We start from the raw sequence: 26514 nt of genomic DNA, 5'->3' as shown, positions 1-26514 counted from the left end.
TCCTGTCTTCCACTGCCTCCCAGAGTTCGGTCAAATTCATGTTGGTCGCTTCGATGACACTGTCCAACCATCTCATCCTCTGTCATCCCCTTCTCCTCTTGCCTTCACACTTTCCCAACAACAGGGTCTTTTTCAGGGAATCTTCTCTTCTCGTGAGATGGCCAAAGTATTGGAGCCTCAGTTTCCAGTGAGCACTCAGGATTGATTTCCTTCAGAATGGAGAGGATCAATCTCCTAGAAATCAAGGAGACTCTCAAGAGTCTTCTCCACAGCACCACAACTCAAAGGCATCAATTATTCGGTTATCAGCCTTCTTTATGGTCCAGCTCTCACTTACATACATAACTACTGGAAAAAACATAGCTTTGACTATGCGTACTTTTGTTGGCAAGGTGATGTCTCTGCTTTTTAAGATGCTGTCGAGGTTTGTCATCACTTTTCTCCCAAGAAGCAGGAGTCTTTTAATTTTGTGGCTGCTGTCACCATCTGCAGTGATCATGGAGCCCAGGAACGTAAAATCTATCACTGGCTCCACATCTTCCCCTTCTGTTTGCCAAGAGGTGATAGGACCAATGGCCATGATCTTAGTTTTTTTTATGTTGAGCTTTGATTTTTGTGCTCTCCTCTTTCATCCTCATTAAGAGGTTCTTTAATTCCTCCTCACTTTCTGCCATCAGAGTGGTATCATGTGCATATCGGAGGTTGTTGATATTTCTTCCGGCAATTTTAATTCTGGCTTGGGATTCATCCAGTCCAGGCTTTTGCACAATGTATTCTGCATATAAGTTAAATAAGCAGGGAGACAATACACAGCCTTGTCGTACTCCTTTCCCAATTTTGAACCACTCAATTTTGTTCCATATCCAGTTCTAACTGTTGCTTCCTGACCCACATATAGATTTCTCATGAGATAGATAAGGTGGTCAGGCACTCCCATTTCCTTAAGGACTTGCCATAGTTTGCTGTGATCCACACAGTCAAAGGCTTTTGCATAGTCAATGAAGCAGAAGTAGATGTTTTTCTGGAACTCTTGGTTAATTGGTTAATTTCAGTCTCTTCAGCATCAGTGGTTGGTGCATCAGCTTGGTTTACTGTGATGTTGAAAGATCTGCCTTGGATTCACTTTGAGATTATTCTATCATTTTTGAGATTGTATCCCAGTACAGCTTTTCCCACTCTTTTGTTAACTGTGAGGGCTACTCCATTTCTTCTACAGGATTCTTGCCCACAATAGTAGATATGATAATCGTCTGAATTGAATTCACCCATTCCCATCCGTTTCAGTTCACTGACGCCCAGGATGTCAATGTTTATTCTTGCCATCTCCTGTTGGACAACCTCCAGCTTCCCAAGGTTCATATATCTAACATTCCAGGTTCCTATGCAGTATTTTTCTTTGCAGCATTGGACTTTCCTTTCACTTCCAGGCATGTCTGCAGCTGAACGTTCTTTCGGCTTTGGCCCAACGACTTCATTAGCTCTGGAGCTACTTGTCCTTGTCCTCCACTCTTCCTCAGTAGCATGTTGGACGCCTTCTGACCTGAGGAGCTCATCTTCCAACATCATATCTTTTAGCCTTTTGTTTCTGTCCATGGAGTTTTCTTGGCAAAGATACTGGAGTGGCTTGCCAGTTCCTCCTCCAGATGGATCGCATTTAATCAGAACTCTCCACTATGACCTGTCCGTCTTGAGTGGCCCTGCACGGTGTAGCCCATAGCTTCTCTGAGTTACTCAAGCCTCTTCGCCACAACAAGGCAGCAATCTGTGAAGCATACAGCATGTATATAACATTTAATGACTGGTCACTTATGAACCCATTGTCAGCATGACTGCCCATAAGCAAGGTGCAGCAATGAATACTCTGCCTGAGCTTCTTTTATGCAGACTTCAGCCACTACAACCATGGACACCTGCCCGTGGCTCCTGCAGCCTCAAACTTTGCCAGTAAATCGGCTTCAGCTGTTTGGCTGACCCACATACAGTTGGTTCCTCAGGCTTTCCACAAGACTTTATTTACTTTATTTATCAATGAGAACAAAAATTTTGACAAATTTCCAATAGGGTGGGTCCAGTTCTGCACACGCACACCCCATTTCGGCAATACTTTGCCTTGGAATGGGAAAAGAAAGCTAACAATGGAATCCCACTACTGCTGTGTCACCTGAAGCTAGTTCTGCTTTAACATCTTATTCATTTAACAGGAAGCTCAAAGTGAGAATCATGACCTCTCCATGCAAACAAACTCTTAGTTCTAATTTTCTCTGTTTTCCTTGGCAATTGCACTTTTAAGGGAGGCAATGAATTAATTTGCACCTGCTCTTGAAAAAGAAAAAAAAAGCTGCTAGTAGCAGAGTACAAGCAGCAAGAGTCATTAATAATAAGGAGTTGCTCCTGCCGCATAGTTTGCCAGCGTTTGATTTCTCCCTGACAATGGAGATAAAAAAGACCAAGTGGAGTAGGGTGCTAAGCCCTTCCTGCCTTTTACCTCTGCGACCCCATTTTATGTTTTGTTTATCATACAGCCTTGATACGATAAGGCCTGGCTATCTTGCTGAGTAGTCCCCTGCTAGCCTAATACAACAGCTCTTCCTTGCCGTTCACTAGCTCCTCTAAAGGAGGTTGCAGGGATGGATGCGCTACCACATACCACAATTCGAAGTGAAATGTCCAGTATGTACTCCCAGCCTCCATGACTTCTGTACTACAGGATAATGGTTGTGGTTGTCATCATCATTGTCATCAGCTGCAAAGCCAGAAGGGATCCCATGAATCATCAAATGCAGCCCCTGTCAGGGAGTCCCAGTGGAGAACTGAACTCCCAACTCTGGCTCTGCCACCAGAGACCTAAGCCACAGAGCTATCCAGCATTATTGTAAGCCACCCAGAGACCTCTGGGTAGAGTGGGCGGCATATAAATTCAATAAATAAATAAATACATTTCTCTTCTTGATCACGAACCTCACAGGGAAGTCTTAGGGAAATTTCCATTTCTGAACCTAATTTTGTCTCTGAGGCTCCCTCTAAGGATGAAATGGGTCACTGCCCACTTTATATGCTCTTCAAACTCAAGGAGAAAGTAACCAACTCATCCACGGATTCACTATGATGAATCTCCCATAACCCCCTATAACAGCCTGGAGTGTGAAACATAAATTATAACCATATCCACAGATAGCAAGTCATATACAGTATGTAAAATATTATACAGGAATTAAGCATTTCTAAATAAGTAAAAAGTTTGGTAGAAGACATGATAGAATATTTTACTCACGTTACCCACGTACTAAGTACTAAAAGTGAAAATGTGTTTGTTTTTTAAAAAGAAGAGGGTCTAGATCTACCTTTTAAAACAGAACTGGAAACAACACAGCCATATGTAACCATCTGAGGTCATTTGTGTGGCCCTAGCCTCCTTTTTCCCCCTGTGTCAAACTGAGCCACTGAAGTTCAGTAGCAAATCATACTGCTAGAAATTGGTGACAAACTAGAAAAAGCTCTCAAAACAAGAAGGAATGCTTCCTTTAAAGAATGATTTGGTTTGTGTATTGCTTGCTATCAGTTTTGTTGGAAATCAGGAAAAGCATTCCTGGCTTTTTTTAATGCCTTTTTTTCTGGTTTGCCATCATATTTTGGCAGCAGGTCCCTGAAGGCAAAATTGTTCCAGCTGAACTAACCACAGAGCAAGAAGAAATAGTATTACAATTTTAAATGCCTCAGCAAATAAAGATCTTGGCTGGAAATGAAAAGACTGTAATGTTCGTGTTAGACATGGAGGTGGGGAGGATGCTCCAAAGTTGTGACACAACCACAAAAAGTCTCTCTGTAGATACAAAAGGAAAGCAGTGGGAAAGGGTCCTTCTGTAGAAGATCTCAATTCACAGGCAGGCTGGTATGGGAATAGGTTCTCTTTCAAAGGTGAAAGGCACAGTATATGTGCAAGGTTCTTAATAACCAGCTGGGAACAATTTCTAACAAGAGGGTGCAATTAAAGTCTAAAGGCTAGCAGGCAGACACTATCCAGAAATAAACATCAAATGATGATTGAACAGTACCTTTCATTTACTTTTCATTGTAGATTTTTTCTCTCTCACCAGCTCAGGCTATACTGTACTGAATACAACATCTCTCTACATGTTGTATTCCATGTTGCAAGTGTTCTGAAGTTGTTGGGAAAGGTTTGTTGAACTATAACTAGAATTTACTTGTGTCTTCTTCTGTTAATGATTCATTTCTTTGCCTCATCCCATCACTCTCTCCTAGACCTTATTTTAGATTCCCCTGCTGAGTCTGTTTGTGTGTTCCTAGCAGTGTTTTATCTCTCTCCCAGCCTGGGTGCTCTAAAGCAGTTACCCTTCCCACGTAGCTACAAAGTTGTGCTGTAATCCCCTACTGCTCCATAGCTCAAACACTCAGAGTAATTTTCCTTGTAACTTTTTTTCCTTCCTCTTTTGGCTTGATCAAGCATACCATTTTATTAGCATTGTGCTGAGCGTCATGCAGCGGTGGAAACACAGCATGCCTATAGCTGTGTTTTTTGATTGAGAAACCAACATGCTAGAGTCTTTATTTTGTACATTCGGTATTATTACTCCAGGTATTTTGAAGGCTTAGCACAAGATAAAATGGTATCACAACATACTTAGCCCCTACCTACATTGGGGTGTCCTGGGATTCTGAATAACAGAGTTTTTTGAAATGATTGTTCTGCTGCTTGCAAGGGACCTGCCAACAGCGAAGGTTTCTTCACATACAAGGCTCCCCTGCTCATGCGTCTCTGACCAGAGTCCAGATGGTGATGCCAATTAGTTTGCAATCCGAATCATAAGGGCCTTGGAATTTGTTTGTTTGTTTGTTTACTTATTCATTACATTTTTACCCCACCCATCTAGTGGCCAAGGCAGTACTGGGTAGCTTACAGCATAATGACATAGACACAGAATAAAATTCAATAATGGGCATCAGATTAAAATATCAAACAGGGAAATAAACCAGTTCAATACTAACTGTATATAAAAAGCAGCCAATATAAAAGATGATGGCCAAACAGAGGCAATTAACCTGAAAATAACAGAAAAACAATAATTGAAGGAGACAAAATTAAGGCTGTGGAAGGCCTGAGTGAACACAGGTCTGTCTTCAACTGTCTTCTAAAGTGCTGAGCAGGGAAGAGGCCTGTTGCCTGGATGCCTCACATTCCTTTCTAGCAGCACCACATGTTTGGGAACTGCAATTAATTGGAAAACCTCTTCACGTTTCAGAGACTTACAGCTTCTTGGCTTCAGAGAAAGTGGGGGGCTCTTTTTTTTTGGTTCGTGGTGCTGCACTAACCTTTCACAGGGATCCATTCTGTGCGGGAAAGCTGATGCCCTGGCAGAAGAGCAAGCTTCTCCTTGCAGTGTGGCAGATTGTATGCTGAATGGTAGAGAGCATGATCTAGGCCTGGGAAACCCTTTGAATCTTGAGGTGCTTGGGAGCTCATCTCTCAGAAGCCTCCAAGTCAGCATTGCTTATGGGTAAAGAAATTTCCTGCCTCTGACATGATTCTTTCTCCTCTTTTGGCAAGGCATGGGGAGGGGGTGGAATGAGAATATGCAGCAAAGGATGCTGCAGATCAATTCCTTTGAAATGGCAATTGCGCTTTTAGAGTAGTTGGCTGTTTTTGGCCCAGTTTTTACATGTGGGTGTCCTATGGGGCCCTTTTTGGTGCTTTCCCCCCTCAAATGAGATCCTCAATTCCATTTCAGCAATTGTGTCTTCTGGATGGATTCTGCATATCAGTTTTAATTGTTCAGCTCACCCTAAGCTCCCTGGTGGGAGGGCAGGTTATATGTATAATAAGTCGCCCAAATCTCTCATAGCCTGTAAGTGAATGTGGCCCTCCAGATTGTTTTTATTTTATTTTTCTCGTTTGATAGGAACTCCTGTAATCCTTCACCATCATCAGCTATGCAGTCAGGGCCCAATGAGAATTGTAGACCCAAACCATCTTGTGGCCCCAGTTGTCCACCCCAGCCTTCCTCTTCTAGTGTGGAAATAATTATGAGTGAGATTGCCTCTAGCATGGAGTGTGGAGAAAACTCTCTTGTTGTGAAGCTCTCTGAGGGAGCCCTCTAGTGGGGGAAATACCAACAAGCCTCAAGGTAACTGTACGAATAGCCTTCAAAATGCAACTGGCTTGCAATTTGAACTCTCAGGAATCCTGCAGCCAGAACAGAACAAAAAGGCTGTTTCCAACCTGGCGATCACAGCCGCACATTGAGCTTGTTTTGTGGATTTCTTGCAATTATATTCTGATGTCCTGTCATAGTTGTTGTTATGCACCTTCAGGTCAGTTCCAACTTATGGCAACCCTAACAAATAGTGAGCACCCAAAAGTCCTGTTGTCAGCAGCCTGACTCAGATCTTGCAAACACAAGACCGTGGCTTCCTTTATTCAATCATTCCATTCCATTATTGAGTCTTCCTCCCCTCACTCACCCCATCCTGTACGAAACACAACATGGCATACACAATTTCTTGCTAAGCCCAATTTTATGCTCACAAGAAGTATGTGAGTATGCTTCTGTCAAGGTCATCCAGTGAGTGAATTGCCACTTCATCTCTCAGTGGGAATTTGAACCCGGATTTCCCAAGTCATAACTGAAGAGTCTAATCCCGGTAGCCTTCAAACTATGGGTGTAAAATGAAAGGACATTGTGTATGTGTGTGAGAGGGAGGGAGGGAGAGCGAGAGTTCTTTGAAGGTCTATGCCCCATGCAGAAAAACTTCGACATGGAGAAACATGTCTGGATGCAAAAGGATAGGATTTGTCACCCGTACAGCTGGGTTTGGGGACAGTAAATAGAAATGAACTACAGTATTATGAGGGGCCAGACTGGGTGTCACTTTTTGGTTCTGTGGTGCCCTCTCTCTCCACCTAAAATTACATAATCAAATTAGCTCAGAACCACATTTTGTACACCCCTATGACATCTGACAAGGGTCAGAAGACCAGCAGTCGTAAGATCGAATCCATACAACAGAGTGAGCTCCCGTCGCTTTGTCCCAGCTCCTCGCCAACTTAGAAGTTTGAAAGCATGCAAATGTGAGTAGATAAATAGGTACCACCTTGGTGGGAAGGTAAAATGGCGTTCCCTAGTCATGCTGGCCATGTGACAGCGGAAACTGTCTTCAGACAAGTGCTGGCTCTACGGCTTGAAAACGGAATGAGCACCGCCCCCTAGAGTCGGACACGACTAGACTTGTAGTCTAAAAAAAGCAGTTTTGAATCTCTGTTCAAAATTTTGAAGAATTTTGAAAAAAGCAAATACATGCATACAAATATATATACATATGTATGCAAATAAAATGTCTATGTTTCTCTTTTTTATGCTACAATATATACTTGAGTATAAGTACCAGGATACAAAATACAAATTCTGTATAGAATTAGCAATAACACACATGTAGTCTTTTCCTAGAGGTTCCTTTTGTATCCTTGAAAAAGGAAGAGAAGCATTTATGCACAAGCCCTATTTAAGCATTCAGATTCTGGGTGTTAAAAACGCCCAGCGGTGAGGAGCGTGCTGGCCATTTCCATCAATTTGTAAACTGAAGGGAATTTTTTGCTTTGCTTTGCTTTGCTTAAAAGGAAAGAGAACTAGAGATTCTCTTTCAGAGCTGGATTTTGCAGATCTGAAGCTATACAGTGAACTTTTGCTTACAGAGGAGGCTCTAGACTCTCACCTATAGAAAGGCAGCTTCCAAGGATACAAGGTGGTGAAAACTGAGATGGAGGGCAACACAGGGTTGCCACAGTCCTCCTCCTAGCACATTTATTATTATGTGAAGGATTCAGACCCCTGAATACTGCTGCAATTAAAGGCAGCGGTGTGTGGATTTCCAACTCTGATGCCAGTGCCCAAGTTTAAAATGAAATCTGAGAAGCTGCATGGTGTGTTTTTTTTGAGGGGGGGGAGGCCGACTCTGCACAAAAAAGGAGAGAGGTGTTCCTCAACAGAGCCTCTCTTGTATTATTTGCCTCTGTGTCTCCAGGAACACACTTCTCTCATCTACCACACTTCAATTATGTAAAGACACTCTTGTCCTTTCTGACAATTTTAGTGCTGTGTGATTTTGGTCTCCTGCAAAATGCTCCTTCCATGCCACTGAACAGCATAATAAAGGGTATAGAAGCCAAGAGGTGTTCTAGGGGTGGGAAGAACAAGAAACGAGCATTATAATTTCCAAGAAGAGAAGGCCTAAGGAAAGATACGGAGATGGTTTCGTATAAATAGAATGTTTTAAAGCTTGCCTAGAAGGTGAAAAACAAATAATTTGGGAAATGAGGGTGGTGATAGAAATTGAGATATAAATTAGGACCCCAATTTGTATCATGATACAAATTTTGATACCTTTATTTTGGGCTTCCATTTGTCTTATCATAACCATGTGAACACTGGATGTGCCTAGCAAACCTTTAGTTGAAGAAAATTGCCCTACCATGGTAGGATAAATATGGGGGTAGTAAGTGTGTTGTTTTTGGGAATATCCTGATTATCTTCATGAACAGATGTGTTATTCCTACATACACTGTAATTCACAAAACCTTTTAGGTGGAAGCCCTGGCAAATGTATCCTGTTTGAGAGTGGGGGCTGTGTACTGGGATGCTTAAACCTACATTTTTGTTAATCTTGCCAAATTGCTGAAAGGGAGAACAATATGATTTGGAATTTAAGTATTTAAAATGGGACAACACAAGCATGTGGAATTGGCTAAACTCAGTAAAACCACTCCTTCCATGTGGTTCCCTTCAGAGAACCTTTTACTGGGATTAGACTGGATAGAGTCTGACATTAGATTGTGTGTGATGTTACAATCAACAATGTAAGGTGTGCATGTCTCCACTGGTGGGGGAGTATCATAGGGTTCTAAGAGGAGGATCCCATAGGAAGCTTGAGACAGCTATGAATAGTGTGCACAACTCTTTATTAGCATCCAGTGGAACAACTCACATTGTTTCCTCAAAACAAACCCAGTGCATCTGCCCTGCCCCCAAGCCTTTGAGAACTCACAGTGCAATCTGCAGGCAGTCTGAGTCACCCTCCCTCTCCAGTCCAGCTTCTTAAAGCCTGTAAGAAAGCTGGTGTCTCACAGGGTGAACCCAGGGATCCAAGATGTTGTCAGCCTGCTGTCAAAGGTATTGCAACTGCCTCTTTCATCTCTATCACTCCTTGTGAGTGGGGTATCCTCAGGGTATTGGCCAAATCACAGCAGCATGACGCATTTTCCAAGGCCAGTGGAATATGTCATGGAAGATTTCTCCTGTCTCTAGCCTGAGCTGGAGCCAGTCTTGGGCCTTGGACCACTCTTCCTCATTGTCCTCATTCTTTGCCACATCTCTCCCTGTTCCCATTTCTGGGATGCCTTCAGCTTCAGCCCTTTTATCCCATGGGTCCTGCCTACAACTTCCTCATTCAGGAGCACCTCATGGTTGGTAGACCACTTGATGGTGTTCCCTCTCCAGCAACTTGAGTCTGGCTCAGATGACTGACCTCAGTGGTGATGGGCAGACCCTCCCTTGATCCTTCTGCATATTGGTCAGGTCATTTGAAAGGGGTGAGCCTTCCCTGTCCATGGTCTATTAAGGGGTTGCCCATTTCTTGGTTAGTAAACCTGGGTGCCAATAATTCAGTGGCAGGACTCAAGGGTGCAACCCAGTAAGAGGCATGGATGCTAGCATGAGCACATGCTTTCCAATGCTCCACTACATTAGGTTGGAATGTAACTTTATACTACTGTGCCATATTAGCTCTTGGCAATCAGCTTCAGGGTTTAGAATATAAAAACTGAATCAGGTTTTGTTTTGTTGGTAATTTCTTTTTTTAAAAGAGAACAATTATGCAGGTACTAAACTATTTGTAAGTATATTTAATTAAACATTTTTAGCTTTCTATTGTGAGTTAAAATTCTATTCCCATATTCAGAAGGTGGGCAGGTGTCCTTGTTCAGACTGCTACTGTCACCTCAAATTTGAGTTCAAAGGACTGGGAACCCTTCACCAGATTTAGGTTCAAGAGAATGCAGAGCCTTCACCTGATTGACCAAAAGGCTAAGACTGGAATTAGAGCTGTCCCTCTCTGTGTGTTAGCCTGTAAACTAGACTTGCAAGTTGTTGGAAGAGATATAAAGAAAAATAATTTAATGAAACAGGTTGTTGCCAATTGGAAAGAATCATTTCAAGGTTAGTAAAATGTTGATACAGGTAACAAAAGAGCCTTGCATGAATGCTTTACCATACAGATTCTGTATTCTAACTCATACGTCTGACAAAGTGGACATGTTTCACGAAAGCTTACATTAAAGTAAGGTAATTAGTGTTTAAGGTACCACAGTGTCTCTTTTATGTTTCTTGTTGAAATGGTTTATATGAGGATCCAGAATGGAATAAAAGGAGAAAAAGGACTTTGCCATAGCTTGGAAGAAGCAGGACCTCAAAGCATTTTATGAGGCAACAAGGTTCTTGTATCTTACAACAATTGCCTCCATTTTGGAGCATGGGTTGCCAAGTGCTAGCCGGCTGTGCCGCAGCTAAGAGCTGGATGACAGTGATTACTTACTTATCCCTGCTACTTTTGTTCTGTCTCGGGCAAATCTTCCAGCCTTTAGAATCCTTACCATTTCCATGTTTGGGACATGTTTCCATGTTAGTAACAATTTAATACCAATCAGCATCAAAACAGCAGGTATATAAGTCAGCTCCACTAAAGCTAAGTAATTGTTCCACCCTTTAAGGAACCATAAGACTACTGTGTTTCCTTTAGCCAACAAATACACACCTGTCCCTATATGAGATGGTTAGACAATGTCATCGAAGCTACCAACATGAATTTGACACAACTCCGGGAGGCAGTGGAAGATAGAAGGGCCTGGCGTGCTCTGGTCCATGGGGTCACGAAGAGTTGGACACGACTAAACGACAACGACAAGACCTGCACATCCTTCTACATGTGAAGATTAAGTAAAGATGGTAGCCAGGTAGCTAGTTCATATCATCATGGGTACTTTCAGGGATTTGCTTCTCCATCACAGGAGCTGGGGGGGAGGGAAAGCAAGCAAGCAAGCAAGAGATGTAGATGTTTGTCATTCTCCCAATCAGTAGAGCTCCCTTCCAAGTTAATTTCATTGTTTTCCCAGCAGATGGCAGCAGTAGTATACACAGTAGAATATTCTGTTAATGGGCTAGAGAGTCTCTGGTGAATAGGCCACACAAGGTTCACCTGCAGTTGGCTGTGCAGTAGTGGAAGAGAGAAGAGAAGAGCAAGCCATGTCGGTAGAGCTGAAGTAGAGACAGCCATTTGTCAACAGTGTTTCTCACCTGGATGTATAGACTCTAGTGTTGGGAGGATTTGTTAAAATAGATTATCATATAGAAAACACTGATGTCCTTTTCTGTTCTTTGCTTTCTCAACAGCAAAACTAATCCCTTATTCATTCATAATATGGAATCTCTCCTTCTCCTGTGACAGGGCCCTACCTATGCTTTTGTAAGAGGAACCTGGCCTTGACATTTACTGGGGAAGGAGCCAGATCAGAGTTAATACACACAAATATATATAGGCACACACAAACATAGCCCATAATCAGTTCAGTTGTCAATAGTCAGCTTTTAAACTCTGATAATTTTTGCACTCTATTACAAATTTTGTTACCAACTACAGGTAAGAGTTCCATTAATACCAAGAGTGACCTCTAAGGATTTGATTTTTGCAAAGTACAGTGATGCCTTGCTTAGCGATGTTAATTGGTGCAGCAAAAATTGGCACTAACTGAAAACATCGCTAAGCGATTTTTGAAAGCCCATAGGAATGCATTGAAACCCCTTCAATGCGTTCCTATGGGCAAAAAACTTACCTTTAAGCGAAAATCCTCCATACGGCGGCCATTTTCGCTGCCTGGTATGCGAGGAATCCATCCCAAAACACAGCGGGCGGCCATGTTTTTTACCCGGCGCCCATTTTGGAACTGCCAATCAGCTGTTGGGAAAACATCGCTATGCGAAAATCGGTAAGCGAAACAGCTTACGGATCATTGCAAAGCAATTTTTCCCATTTAAAACATTGCAATGTGATCGTTTTTGTGATTGCAAAAACCAAATTGCGATGCGATTTCGTCATTAATCGGGGCGCTCGTTAAGCGAGGCACCACTGTATAGTCTTCCGTCATGTAGAGACAAAGGCAACTATTACAATAACCACTGCAAAGGAAGAGAGGAGGAAAACAAGAGATATCTGGCAAAAGATCTAAGAAATCAAAGGAACATTAAGGCCAAGATTCGGAATGCTGAAAGACCCACAGAGTAGCACACTAACTGACCAAGAGAAAATAAAGAGAAGGCGGAAGGTGCAAGTATCCTCTGGCTACTAAGTGCACCAAAGAGTTTGTGCTTCATAGACTACAGCAAAGCCATTGACCGTGTAGATCAGGAGAAACTATGGTTTGTTCTGAAAGAAATGGGTGTGCCTCACACTTGATTGTTCTGAAATGTGATCTGTACTGTGGACTAAAAGCTCCCATTAAGACAGAATATGGAGAGACAGTATGGTTTCCCATAGGCAAAGGTGTCAGTCAAGGGTGCATTTTATCCCCTTATCTTTCAATCTTTATGCAGAACATATCATACATAAAGCCAGACTAGATTCAGATGAAGAAGGGGTGAAAACTGGTGGCAGAAACATCATTAATTTAAGATATGCAGATGATATCATCTTACTGGCAGAAAGCATTACATTAGGCATCCTTCAGTCTCGAAAGATTTATGGTAACGTACTTGAAACCACTTTTAGTGAAAATGGAAGAAGAAAGTGCTAAAGCAGGAATGCAGTTGAACAGTAAGAAAACCAAAATCATGACTACAGAAGAACTGGACAACTTTAATGTTGACAATGGAAAAATTGAAATAAATATGCCTTAATTAAATCATCATCCAAATGGAGACTGCAGCCAAGAAATCAGAAGAACGAGACTTGACAGGGCAGCAACAAAGGAATTAGAAAAGATCATCAAGTGTAAGGATGTGTCACTAGAGACCAAGACCAAGATCATCCAGACTTTTCTATTCATGATCAACATGTACAAATGTGAAAGTTGGACATTAAAGAATGCTGACAGGGGAAAAATGATTCACTTGAAATTTGGCACTGGAGGAGAGCTTTGTGGATACCCTGGACAGTTAGAAAGATGAACAAGTGGTTCATAGATCAAATCAAGCCTGAACTATCTCTGAAGATTAAAATGTTGAAACTGAGACTGTCGTACAGTGGAGGACAGTTATAATCAGTTAGAGTTTTGGTTAGCCAGGAGTTAGGGATTTCAGTTAGTGATGATATAGGACAGTTAGTTAGGGAAAGAGTTAGGTAGTTGGAAGAATTGTTTTGGAAAGAAACCCTTGGAAAGAAACATATAAGAGAACAGTGAAAACTATAAGAAATAAATAAATTGTTTTAAAGTGATTGAAACTAAATACAAAGTAACCAGCATATTTACAAGTTAAATGAAGTTTAATGAATATCAAATACAATACCATCTATGATTTCCTTGAGTCTTAAATATGTTATATTTGACACGACTGATTCTGTGGTCCTAACTGGTAATTGAGGACGGATTTCTTCTGGTGGCAGTGGAAATAGAGACAAAGAAACTGTCATGCCCGAAGGCAAATCTGTTTGTTAGGGAGAACATATAGAGGAGCTGGGTGTGTGTGACACCCAGTCATTAGCTAAAACCTACCTTTAAATAAAAATACACACATTAAAACCTATTTGAAAATCTCAGGACAATATTTACAATTGGTAGAAGGCAGCTTTATATCATTCAGTCTTAATTAGCTTCCTAAAAAAATTAAAAGGATGGTGCCTGGTGAACCTCTGTAGGTAGTCTTTCCCAGAGAGAAGGGGCCACAACTGAAAAAGTGCTTTGTGCTGGCTTTTTTTGGCCTCTTTAGATGTTACAGTTCTTAACATCACGGGCTGTGAGGAGCATGCAGGATGAGTAGATATTTTGTGGTAAAGATGTTCCACCAGACATAGAGATCCAAAGCCATTAAGGGCTTTATAGGTTTTGGCCAGTACCGTAAATTGAGCATGATGTAGTCAACCTGTCCCTAGCTTTCATCCAGACAATCACTGTGGCCCCATTTTGGGGCATCCACATTCCAGCCAGGTGTCCTGTGTTGCTGGATGAGGATGAAGAGGATAATATGTGTGGAGCACCTTCCTTTTTGGATAGGGAAGTCACTGGGATCAAAGTGGAAGCAACATCTGGCCCCCTCTCCTTTCTTCCTTTCTCATCACAGCTGTGTGTTGGACTGCTCAGCATGCCAGTGCCACTAGAGGGTACTGCAGCTTAGCATAGCTGTGGAAGCTTTTGCCATAAATCAATGGCTTGCTCCAAGCTCCGTGTTGGTTTCCCCAGCAGGGAGTATGTGGCAGAGCTTCTGGTTTACGTAAATTACACGCACCCGGTTTTTAAATGTAGCTGCTGGCATAGCTGAGAGAGTGTAGACACCATTCTGGGCTTCGCGGCATTGTCTGAACTGAAGATCAATAGGAATTAAAACTCATTTCCAGTGCTTTAAAAGGCATTCGAAAACAGCAGCAGAGGCAGAAACAAAAAACAAAACACAACCAGAACAACAACAACCCCCCCCCCAAAAAAGCAATGCTTTCTCCTGCAGGGTTTGCAGCCTGAACGAACTCTGCAGTATTGAGCTAATGCCTGAGAACCAGCAAAGGAAATTGAGTGGAAACTGACAAGGGAACTGAAATGAAACTGACTTCTTTTTTTTTCTCCCCCATTGGCAGCTGAGAAAGAAAATACCGGCAATTGCCTTCCTTATTTATTGGGGTAATGAGGGTGTCCCTTAGGTGAGAATAGAGGGGGTATGTGGACTAGACAGAAATATAGAGAAATGCACCAAGGTTCTACAAGCATGGGCTCCGATTCTGCAAATCCTCAAGGGCTGACATTTACCAACTGTTTTGTCCTGTCGGCAGCTATTAAAAAAAAAAAAAAGAAAGATGGAAGAGTTTACAAAGTGGATTTTACACAGGAGGCTAAAAATTTCATGGATCAAGAGAGTGACCAACACAAATGTGCGAGTAAAGACCAAGGAGTTATAAAAAACATGTACATTTTATTTTATTTTTTTTAAAAAAAAGCTTGAATACTTTCTTCACATAATGAGAAATGAAAGTACAGATGGTTGTAGTTTATCCTTCCTGGTAAAAAAATAAAAGGGAGATGAAGTGCCGGAAGGAGAACTGGGGATTCCCAGTCATGCAATGATAGAATTGTATCTAAGCCTTACGTGTTCTATAAGGCTTAGACTGTGAGAAGAAAACAACCAGAACGGTACCCAGCCCTCCACTTATAATAGCTGAAAGCCTGAAGTAGGCTGTGGGTAGAGGCTTCCTTTGCATACTTAGAAACCCAGCTAAATATAGGGCCACAGGCACAGGACCTACAGAGGACTTGCACTCACAGGGGACCTTCATGGAGATGTTGGAAACTGTAAGAGTGAGGACAGCCCTGATTCTTCTCCCCACCCCACAGGGATTTCACTCTGTGTTTCACAGGCCTTTGGTCATTCTCTTGATCCAAGGCATTCCTTAGCACCCTGTGCAAAGTGCACATTTTTTTATAGACGCCAGTAGGAAATGAAACTTCTCCTGCTTGAGGAATAAAAAGGCCTTTACTACAGTTTCTTGGTGAGAGTTAGTCAGCACCACTGCCACTCTTGTATATATGCAGCACCATACCAAGGTATAAGCAAAGCAATGGGTTTAGACAAAACGAAAAGCAAAGTATTGAAGGCTGAAAGAGAGGGAGGTAAAAAGCAGGCTCTTGCGCAAACTGAGCAGCAAAAGAAGGGTGGAAGGAGGGAGTGGGAGCCCTCTCTTAAGCTCTTGTTCCTCTTTGTCTATCCGCTAAACTAAGCACGTTTGACTAGTTTAGGGAGTTCCAAAGCTCAGACTGTGTCGCCCTGCTGTGCTCCCATGTTATTGCTTCAGGATTAAAGTTTTTTTTTTTTATTCTTCTGCAGCCCAAAATGATGCTTAGCTATGGTTTGAATTGACCCATTGTCACTGTCAGTCAGAGTACTGTCATAGGGTTTTGAACTGAGGGATTGGGGTTCATGAGTCATAGACTCACCAACAGACATAATATTCACATTATTTTTCTAATTTCTGGTTAATGGGGTCACACCAAGACTTTCAGAGTAGGAAAAAAGCTGCTGCATGCCCAAGCTCATGGTGCATAGACCCAAGACCACCCATTAACACATGAGACAGAAATATAATAATAATACACTAATTACTAATGATTTTCTGCCTTTTCATGATAGCCCAAAGTTTCCACCAGAGACAGCAGCTATCTTGTACCTAATGGAAGGGCTGGCCCTACCAGTTTAAAAGGGTGTGCATGTTAAAAGGCTGCATACCAATGCAAATGGACATGTCCTCTTCAGCAACTGATGTTACCTCCTATCTGCCTGTTCAAAAATGCATCTTGGACATTCAGACCATTGCTCTGTCATTTATTAAGACCCATGCAATCTGCTGTGTTGCTACTATCATGCGTTCAAAGAGAATTCTCTCTCCTCAGCTTTTCAAGGGATGATGAGCTGGGAACAGCAATGCTTTGGTCACATCAAGCATCCCAAGAATTTCAGGAACAGCCATGATGACAGAGGGAGGACAACTGGCTAACTTATGGACATAAGAGATAATAGAATCTGGAGGAGGATCTCCATAATTTTGGCAATTTTCGAACTCACAAATTCTTCCAGATTTGCCTGAGGCAATCTTCAAACTTCAAATATGGCTGTAATAAACTGAATTTCTTCTCTCAGAAGACAAGAAAGTTGAATCCCAGGAGCAGTAGCAACACGCCTATCCTTGTAGTACTGGAAATGGAGGTGGGGTGAACCTGAAAATATACATTTTCTAGTTTCATCATGTTCTTTATCCTTTGAATTGAATCATAGAATAGAATCATAGAATAACTGAGTCAGAAGGGGCCTGTAAGGTCATTAAGTCCAACCCCTTGCTCAATACAGGAATACAAATCAAAATACAGTGGTGCCTCGCACAGCAAGGTTAATCCGTACCGGATTAACCCTCGCTGTGTGAAAGCATCGTTGAACGGGGCAGGAAAAGCCATTGGAATGCATTAAACCTGGTTTAATGCGTTCCATTTGGGCCGAATACTCACCGTTCAGCGATGCTTCCCTATGGCCGGCAGCCATTTTCGCGCCCTCCCCTCGAAAACGCTGCGCGTGGCCATTTTGGGGCTTCCGGCGGCCATTTTGTAGCCGCGGAACAGCTGATCGGCGGGTCGCAAAGCGAAGGTCGGTAAGCGAGCCGCTTACCGACCTTCGCTCTGCGATTTTTGCCCGTTGGAACTGTTGCTCTGCGATCGCATTAGCGATCAAAAAAACATCCCTGTAGAGCAAATTCATCGCTCTACGGGGCGCTCGTTGTGCGAGGCACCACTGTAGATCCAACAGATAGTTGTCCAGTTTTCTTTTGAATGTCTCCAGTGTTGAAGCACTCACCATCTACTGTGGCAGGTTAGGAGGTTCTTCCTGATATTCAGCTGAAATCTAGCTTCCTGTAGCTTGAGCCCATTATTACGTGTCCCTGCACTCTGGACTGATCTTGTCTCTCCTCTGTAATACCTTTCAGGTATTTGAAAAGAGCTATCATATCTTACCTCAGTCTTCTTTTCTCAAGGCTAAACATGCTTCTGTCTTTCACTCTTTCTTCATAGGGTTTTGTTTCTAGTCCTCCAACAATCCCTGTAGCCCTCCTCTGAATTTGCTCCAACTTCTTAAAGTGCAATGTCCAGAACTGGACAGAGTACTCCAGGTGAGACCTAACCAGTACTGAATAGAGGGCTATCTGATGCTTCCTCCCTTCCATCCTAAAACCAGCTATAAGTACTTAATCTTTCTTGGAAGCTCCTCTTTCTCATAAGACTTTGAGAAACAGATGAGTGCATTCTGAATATACTCAGAAGCTTTCATAATATGTTTCTTGATTTAGCATTGGCATTCCATGAAAGATTTGGGTTGGAACAGGTCGGTCTGTTTCTGCAGTGAAGTAACATGGAATCAGCAGGCAACTTGGAGGCAAGTGATGCTTTTTGCCATGGTTCAAACCAACTGCACACTTCCCTAAGCTACCCAGCTCTCTCCATTTTATATTCTGAGCATTTTATAGTTCATGGCTAGAGATTATGAGAAATGAGGGCAAGAACTAATACATTAAAGAAGACAGTACTGTTGGTAGAAGGTGATGCCATATTAAAATACTTTTTAAAATGTTTACAGCTCAGTGGGTTGAGATGTGTGGCTGTACCAAGAAGTAATAGTTCTGGGCTTCCTGCTGCGGACGTCTTCATTCCCAGCCTTTCTTTTCCCCCTAGTAACTGGTCTTGGAACAAGGCTTAGCATTTAGATGTCTCTCACCCTTTTCCCAGGGTACTCTGAGTTGTAGTTCTAGGGTCTCCTTTGTATACATATCCCAGTCACCTGGGGGTTCTGGTTCTTCTGAAGGATTCTGCCTCTACTTGGTAGCCTTCCTGGAGTTTCTCTAAGGCATCTCCCCCATCCCCCTCCTCTTCAGCCTCCTCCACTATCATGTCTGCAGAGCATTCTCTCATCTGCTGTGCTCGCTCTCTGTTTCCCTCCTTCTTCTGGTCTTCCTTTCCCACTTCCAGAGCCCACTTTATATCCTCTAGCTCCCAGGGGCCGGTTTGCACCTCCTCCTCTAGGGGGCATTCCCCTTCATCTGAGTCTTCTTCCATTGTCACCTCCCCAAGGATTTCAGTAGGGTTTCTACATTCCCAGTCCTCAAGCTCTCTCTCTCTCTCTCTTTCTCTCTCTCTCTCTCTCTCAACAGTAATAATAAAACTACAATTATTAATAATTCTGGATTTAATTGTTTGTTTACTTATAATAACAGGGGAGAGAGGGGGTGGAAAAGGGGGGTTCAGTGTTATCAAATATTAGGAAGAAATGCAAAAATTTGATAAAAAGAGCAGACACGAGGTTCTGGTTGCAGTTCCGCCGGAGAATGGTGGCGTCCCCCTCCCCACCCTGTGCCCTTGCTAGTAGCTATAGTGGAGGAATATGGTGGGGTGGGAAAAAAGATACATGTTCAGTGGGTTGTTAGGGGTAAAGCATTATATGTTTGGGTTATGTTGAGTTTAATTTTTAGTGTATTTTTGTTTGTTTGTTGAGGGGGGTTGCACACGGGGCCTGTTAGGAGGAGAGACTTTGAACTGAAATGGGCAAGAGAATAAGACTAGCCACTTTAAACGTGAAAGGCCTGGGATCAATAGTGAAAAGAAGAAGAATAGACGCATTACTGAAGAAAAATAAGGTGGACATTGCCTTTTTGCAAGAGGCTCATAAATCAGAAGATGGAGTCAACAAACTTAAGATGAATAATATAAACATTTATGGAAAAAAACTTTGGAACGTCTAAATCTAGAGGTGTGGCAATCATAATTTTTAAAAATTGTGAATTTACAGTGAAACAGATAGTAAAAGATTGTAATTGTAGCTTTATAATAATACAGGGTAAAATGGGTTTGGAAGAATATACTTTGGTTAATGTTTATGCACCTAATAATAAACAAGGATATTTTTATGACACGGTTATTAAAGAAATGGAGAAGGTAAAGAAGGGTTATGTTATTATGGCAGGGGATTTCAATATGGTTATGGATAAGATAAAGGATAAAACTTTTTATGATTGGAATGATGTTCTCCAAAGAAACACAGTATTGAGCAAGAAGGTAAAAATAATCACTTGAAGGATGGTATAATTACTGTATATCCAATTAGATAGTTGGACAATTGATTGTTTGAAGACTAATGGAAATGTAAAGAATGTACTAAGTGTGAACAAATTCTATCATCACATGAAGACATGCAGAAAGATGCTTTGAGGAAGGGAGTAGTAAGTAGAATTTATAATCTGATTTTGGAACAAGAGGAAAAAGAGACTGAAATAGAAGGTTTTATATCAATTTGGGAACATGATTTGAAGACAAAAATTAAAATAGAGGATTGGACAAAAATTTGGAAGAGTTTTAAGATTAATGTTGGTAAGAATAAAGGAAATTTTAAAAAAATCGTTTAAGGTGGTACATGACTTCAGTGAAATTGAACATATTAAATTCAGACTATTCTAAGGCCTGTTGGAAATGCGATGAAAAAATTGGCACGTATTATCATATGTGGTGGGAGTGTAAACTGATTCAGAAATTTTGGAAATTTTTATGGAAATATGTGATATATTTGGATAAGATATTGGATAAGATATTGAATTTAATTCTAAAATTGCTTTGCTGTCAATTTTTGATAAAATAGAACTTATTATTGCTCAAATGAATTGATTTCTAATTGTATGACAAGTGCTAGAATATTAATAGCTAGATTCTGGAAAGATAAAAATGATATTAAATTAGAAGATTGGTATACTAATTATGGGACATTGCATTAAATGATAAATTGACTACTGAAGATGAAAAGAGGGAAAATAAGTTTAAATAAAAGTTTTCATGCTATTTGGGGTAGTTTTATTGAATTTGTATTAGTGAAAGGAAAGGGGAAAGCCTCTAAGCAACAATCAATACAATTTTGGAAAGGAGGTTCGCAATAAAAGTATTGCTCCAAAGGGTCCTGTGGGTATGGAGGTACACTGTGTTTTAGATTGTATTAGTAAGTATTTTGTATTCTTGTATTTGTTTCGGAAATTTTAAAAAATAAAATTAAAAAAAAAAAACAAAGCATGTGAAACATTGGGCTGTAGGCCTACTTTATCCCCAGTTAAGAACGTGTGATCTTTTGATATCTAGTCTCCAAGCAAGCTCTAGCAAACATGGCCACAATGAGAAATGAGGGAAGAGGTCATCAAAAACACTTGTGAGCTTTTACAAGTGAAGTCAATAAGTAGGTCAGCAGCTAGAGAAAGACATTGCTCCCATATAAGAGTCAGAAACTGAATATAGCTTTTCACTTGTAGAAGAAGCAAGTCAATTAAGAATGCTAACCCAAGGTATTTTATTTGGTTGAGACAAAGGAGAAGACTCCCTTCTTTCATTCCATGCAGAGAAATTGACCAGGCTGGCTACGGGGCAGCATCCTCTGCTATCATCTTAGGGACATGGACCAAACCACTGCTGTTCTCATTCTGCTCTCCTCAGCCATCTGCAGACCCATACAGTACTGCTTAACGGTGGGCCAGAACGTCCAGCAAGACTTTCTGTCTCATAGCTACAGACTCCTGATGGATTTTGACCCCAACCTGTGGTGGAGCCCCACAATGACAGGGTTCTTCTGTTTTGTTTGCTTTAGAAGGATACGACCTCTTTCTTGCTTTTCCTTGCCAGACTAATGGCAGGTTCAGAGAGACCATTTCAGATTCTGGGGGAGTAGGGGATGTCTCTGTGTGATGAAAACGCTATTGAAAGTATTTTTGGATTTAGATGTGAAAAAAGAAAGAACCTCCAATTAATATCATTGAACATTTGTTGTGTTCACAGCAGCTTTGATACCTCATGAACTATACAGCATGTTAAGCAAAATGAAGTATGCTTTCAGCAAGAGTATCTGAAAAGATAAAAATGTGTCTGTACAGACACTTGTTTCTATTAAAATCTACTGCAATAGTCACCTTCCTGTGGATGGAACCAGAGTCTTGGCTAAGGGAAATGACACTTCTTGAGGTAAAATCCTATGTGGCTTGAACCAGGAGTGAGAGAAAAGGTGTTACTCCCTTGTATGCCCCGGGTGGTGCTTCTCCTCTGTTACCACAAGACTCATGCAAGAGGCAGCCAGAAATGCAGAGGCTGTGAGTGGTTTCATTCTGGGTCTGGAGCACAGAAGAGGTATATGCACCGTCACTCCCAGCTGTGTGTTGCCAGAAGCATGCAGGCCCTGCAAAAGTGAATGGTCTTTCACATCAACACGGCAATGTGAAAAGTGTCCCACTTGCTTTTAGGAAGCAACCTCCATGTGTTTTCTTTGCTTCTGCAGGACTCCCTGCTGCCTGAGCTACAAACACTGGTGCTATAGAATTTACCCCGTACTCTATTTGGGTCAGTTTTCTGCCTTTAACTGTGAACAGTGCCCAGCCTTAAAAAACAGGCTGTTGTACACAGATGTATTCTTATGAAGTTTTCTTATATGGTTGTTGACCTACTTCTAGAGTTGTTTGGTGGAATTATTAATTGGAATTTTACTAAGTGGTGTTTCGGTGAGAAGCATAATACATCCAAAACCTAACAATACAAAAAGCCAATGTAGAAAAAAGGAAGAGTTGGCATGCTGGAAGCTGAGTTTGGGAAGGGGGAGAATAAAACCAGTTAATATTGTCTATTGTCTGAAATCAAGGGGGGGGGGAAAGCTTCTTGAAAAACATGCCTCTTAAAAAGGGATTTGAAAGTAGGCTGTGCTGGCTTGTGTGTGAGAGAGATTATGCTATCAAGAAGGGCCAACATAGAACAAGCCACAAAAGCAAGAGAAGGGTGTAAAAAACTCTGAAATACAGTAAGTTTGTAGTATTCATCTCAAGCAGGAGAGTGGTTCCAAACAGAAAAAGGGATACTTTTCACTGGTGCAGGATAGTGAGCAACTCAGAGCATTTGATCCAAAATGAATAGATAAAAAAGATTAGCTTATGTACTAACTAACTCCTCTGCTTACAGATCACTCCCATGAATCAGATACATGTGCAGGTACACAGAGAGAGAGAGAGAGAAACCAGTATTTGCTTGTAACCTTAAGACAATCCAAGCAGGATGTTACTTTTGTCATGTTCAGCAGCAGTTTGATCTCGTTCACTTTCTTTTGGGAGGGGTGCAGTCTGCATGAAGAGTGGCTAGAGGGCTCTCTCAGCATTGGGCTTATTTTTAGCACAGTTTGGGGAGGGGGTTGTGGGGGAAACGGGAATTAAATGGTGTGGGCGAATCCTCATTCACAGCAGCAAACACATTTGTGAAGGAAAAAGGTAAAAGCTGCTGCTGCTGCTGCTCAGTGAACTGCTCTTTAAACAGGATACCCCGGACATATTCCAACATTGCAAGGTGTTTCCCACCCTACACTACCTTATACCCCTGTTTCCATCCCAGTATTCAAAACAGATGGTCTCATTTCAGTTTGGCTCTACTGGGTTTTAGCAGAGTTTGGAGACATTATTCTTTTGGATTATAATGCCCAGAATCCCACAGCAAGTGTGGTTTATGGACATGCTGGCTGAAGGGCTTCATGAGTTGTAGTTTAAAAAAAAATTAACATTATCAACCTCTGGGTTTTAAAAATAGAAAACCTGGTAAGCAGTAAGGATAAAAAACCCTATTAGATTCCCCCATTAAGAAACGCCATGGCACTGTTTTCTCTTGTTCTAATCCAGCTGGCAAGATGCACGGTACCACAATGAGGACTAGGATACAGGTCTTAACACACTTTTATTTAGAATGTTAGTGCTCTGTTACTGGTCAGCTTCACTAGGGCGGTCATTCTGAACATTTCCTCTAAGATGATCTTGCTTCTTGCAGAATGATTCATGCACTGAGACCTCACTCCTACCCCCTGCTCTAAGATTGGCTTGATTTCTGAGGCAGGCCTTTTTTCTGTCCTTTCACAGCATTTGGCAGTATTAATCCTGTTGGCCTTGGCAATTTTTGCAGGTGCTGAGAAGGCTTTTGTCAGAGACTGGCTGGTTGTCTGACAGGGGAAGTAATTTTCTGTGGCCAGAGCCCTAGGAAACAACCTGAAAGAAGCAGCCCTAAATCCTGTACCTGGGATTTCATGGTCGAACGAAGGTGCCAATACATCTTGGAACCACGAGTGGGGGCACAGAGCTAATAGGGAGAGGGTTTCTTCCACGGGGGTGCTTTTCTGTTCTACACACAAGCAGATGGGGTATGGCGTGATGATGCCCTTGCAGTGGTATACATTTGCTGCTCTGCCCCCTCTCAAGCTCTAAAGGGAAAAGCAGGATGGGAAGGGACCAGCAGTTGCCTCGCCTCGGGAAAGAGCAGCCAGCCACCGCCTTCATTGTTAGTCCGGACTTGTCAGCAGCATTGCAGGAGCATGGGATAAAGTGTTCTAGTGAAAGAGATAATTGAAAATCAAAAAAGACTTTGTTAATTTGATTAGACAGAGCCAGAGTTGAATTGTTCTTCATCAAAAGAGATTTAATTTTGACACACAATTAAATCCTTCTGCTGTACTGGTGCCCTGCTCCTTTCCCAGCAACGAAGCCTGACTCAGGTCTGCAGGAGTGGGGAGCTTTAAAGGATGGTGAAGGGGATTAAAGGGACGAAGAGGAGAAACGACGCAGTGGTGGGAGGGGGAGAGGGAGCCTTGTGTCTGGAGAAATCAGAGTTTTTTTTTAAAAGGGGGAAGAGTAGAAGATGTAATGGAGAGATCACTGCAAACGCACAAAGCCTCAATTCTCTCTTAGACACACACACACACACACCACACTCATCAAGGAGACACATAGAACTAATGTATCTTGAAGGCTCGAATCTCTTGATTAAGGAGACATTGGGCTTGGTGCAGCTGAGTTTCAGTGCTGTGATAGTTGATGGGGTGGTGTGGTTGGAGGGGGTGGATATTTTGGGAGGAGGGACAGTTCTGCTGGCTTCTTTTGAAGCTCTGGCACAAACAGATTTTGTATTTACCTGTTAAATGAGCCGGATTTGCATTAGTTAGCTACAATTTTGGAAGGGCCATTATTCCCATCCTTGTGGTCTCACAGGGTAGGTGGCTTCAGCCCAAACTACTATCTTTCATTTTCAAAGAAAACACAAAATGGTTATGAATAGAAAAAGAAGCAAAAGTATAACGCACTCTTGAGCAACTAGTGTGAGTAGGAGAAGTGATTTCTGACCTTTAGGCATTTGGCTGCTGCTTGGTGTTTGCTGTAAGCCTAGCTTGGAGGGGGGAGGCAAAATAAGAAATTGTTGCATGGAAGGTAATAAAACCTTGTTTCCCCCTTCTTCCATGACTGTAGTAGCAACACACTAAACAAGGTTTTCTTATTTTATTGATTGATTTAATTTGTATACCGCCCTTTTAGTGACGTGCACTATGCTGAGCAATTTGCAGAATAAGACATGCAACCCCCACCCCAACTCCATCCCCTTATATCAATATAATCAATATAGCGATACACCAATTTGAACACAATTAGTAAAAAATAAAAGACCTAAATTTAAAAATGAATATTAACAGCATTTAAGGATACGTTCCTAAAAGCTCCTTTGTATAATTCTGTCTTAACTATTTTGTCTTTCACCTCCAGCTTGTGTGATGAGATAGTCTGGAGACTCTGCAGAGCAAAGCAAATTAAATGGGTGTGCTTAAAACACTGATGAAAGGACTGTGTCTTATCTGCTTTTGCTGGTGTATCTCACGGGGTGTAAGTTGGAGAAGAAAAGGAGCGCTGCATTAGAGCTCAGTGGTTTTCCCTTAAGAGCTTAAATGGGTTGCAGTTCCAGTGTACATACTATTGCTGTCTCTCATACAACTTCTTATGAAGGCAACTTGATATGTTGTTACTGCTGCTTGTTGCCCATATCCTCATCATGTGTCTCTGTGTGTATCTCGGTGCCCTGTCATGCCCTTCTTTACTCTTCCAGAGATTTTGTCCATCCAACAGAGAGAATCCTTCCAAGATTTCACTGTATACTGAGTTGACTTGAGTGTAATCTTGTTGGATGGACATCTGTACTGAATGCAGTGATGGACTTGGTTGCCTACTAAGATATGAACTGGACTGTGCTGTGGGTTTTATATGAGCCCTTGGATACAGCTAACCTTAGTAGCACTATTCCTTCCTTGTCAACTTCACTACTATTCCCCTGCAAAACTCACACACTCACTATCTTATTACAAAGCTTCTTCATTGCACTACATGTTAGTTATCTTGTGTCTCCCTTACACTGTTCCCCCCCCTTTGTATGCATACACATTCACATTCACACACTCTTGTACATATACAGATGCACACCAGTTGCAACTTATTTATTTATTTATTTGATTTATATCCCGCCCGTCTGTCTTGCTTTTGTTTTTCCAGCCAGGCTGCACTTTGCTTACTCAGAGAAATGTTCTCATTGCTGGCAGAAGGGGAGAAGACTTGTGAAGCAGTTTCTGCTCCTGTACCTTTCAGGAGTACTTCCTAACATCATCCTTCTAGCAATCTCAATGGGGGGATGATGCAGCAGCCAGTTTTCCATACTCTTTTGTAACCCTATGAGTGCCTCTGAAGCAAACAACAACAATCAGTGGGAGAGTCTTTTTCTGGATATTTCTCTCAGCTTGAGCACCTGTGAAATTGCTGCCACCACAGAGGTCTCCTCTGAGGAAAGATCCCTTTCCTCCTTGACCGGATCCTCCTTGGACAGTACCTCTGTTAGCCCTTGTGGAGCACAAAGGAGTTGCCGTC

The 26514-nt window shown here is 41.9% G+C and overlaps 1 protein-coding gene and 1 long non-coding RNA gene across 7 annotated transcripts in view; one reads left to right on the top strand and one right to left on the bottom strand.

Moving 5' to 3' along the window:
• The window catches only part of RBFOX3 (RNA binding fox-1 homolog 3), a 471477-nt gene that overhangs the window by 244542 nt on the left and 200421 nt on the right, over window positions 1–26514 (top strand). The gene's annotated exons all lie outside the window — the stretch shown is intronic.
• LOC144586294 (uncharacterized) lies at window positions 611–17095 on the bottom strand. Its single transcript, XR_013541038.1, has 2 exons — window positions 4053–17095; window positions 611–1762 (listed from the first exon to the last, which is right to left on the bottom strand). It is a non-coding gene; the product is annotated as an uncharacterized LOC144586294 (long non-coding RNA).

Source organism: Pogona vitticeps, chromosome 2 (genome assembly GCF_051106095.1).
Source record: "Pogona vitticeps strain Pit_001003342236 chromosome 2, PviZW2.1, whole genome shotgun sequence".
Lineage (NCBI taxonomy): Eukaryota > Metazoa > Chordata > Lepidosauria > Squamata > Agamidae > Pogona > Pogona vitticeps.
This window is presented reverse-complemented; position numbering and strand designations above follow the sequence as displayed.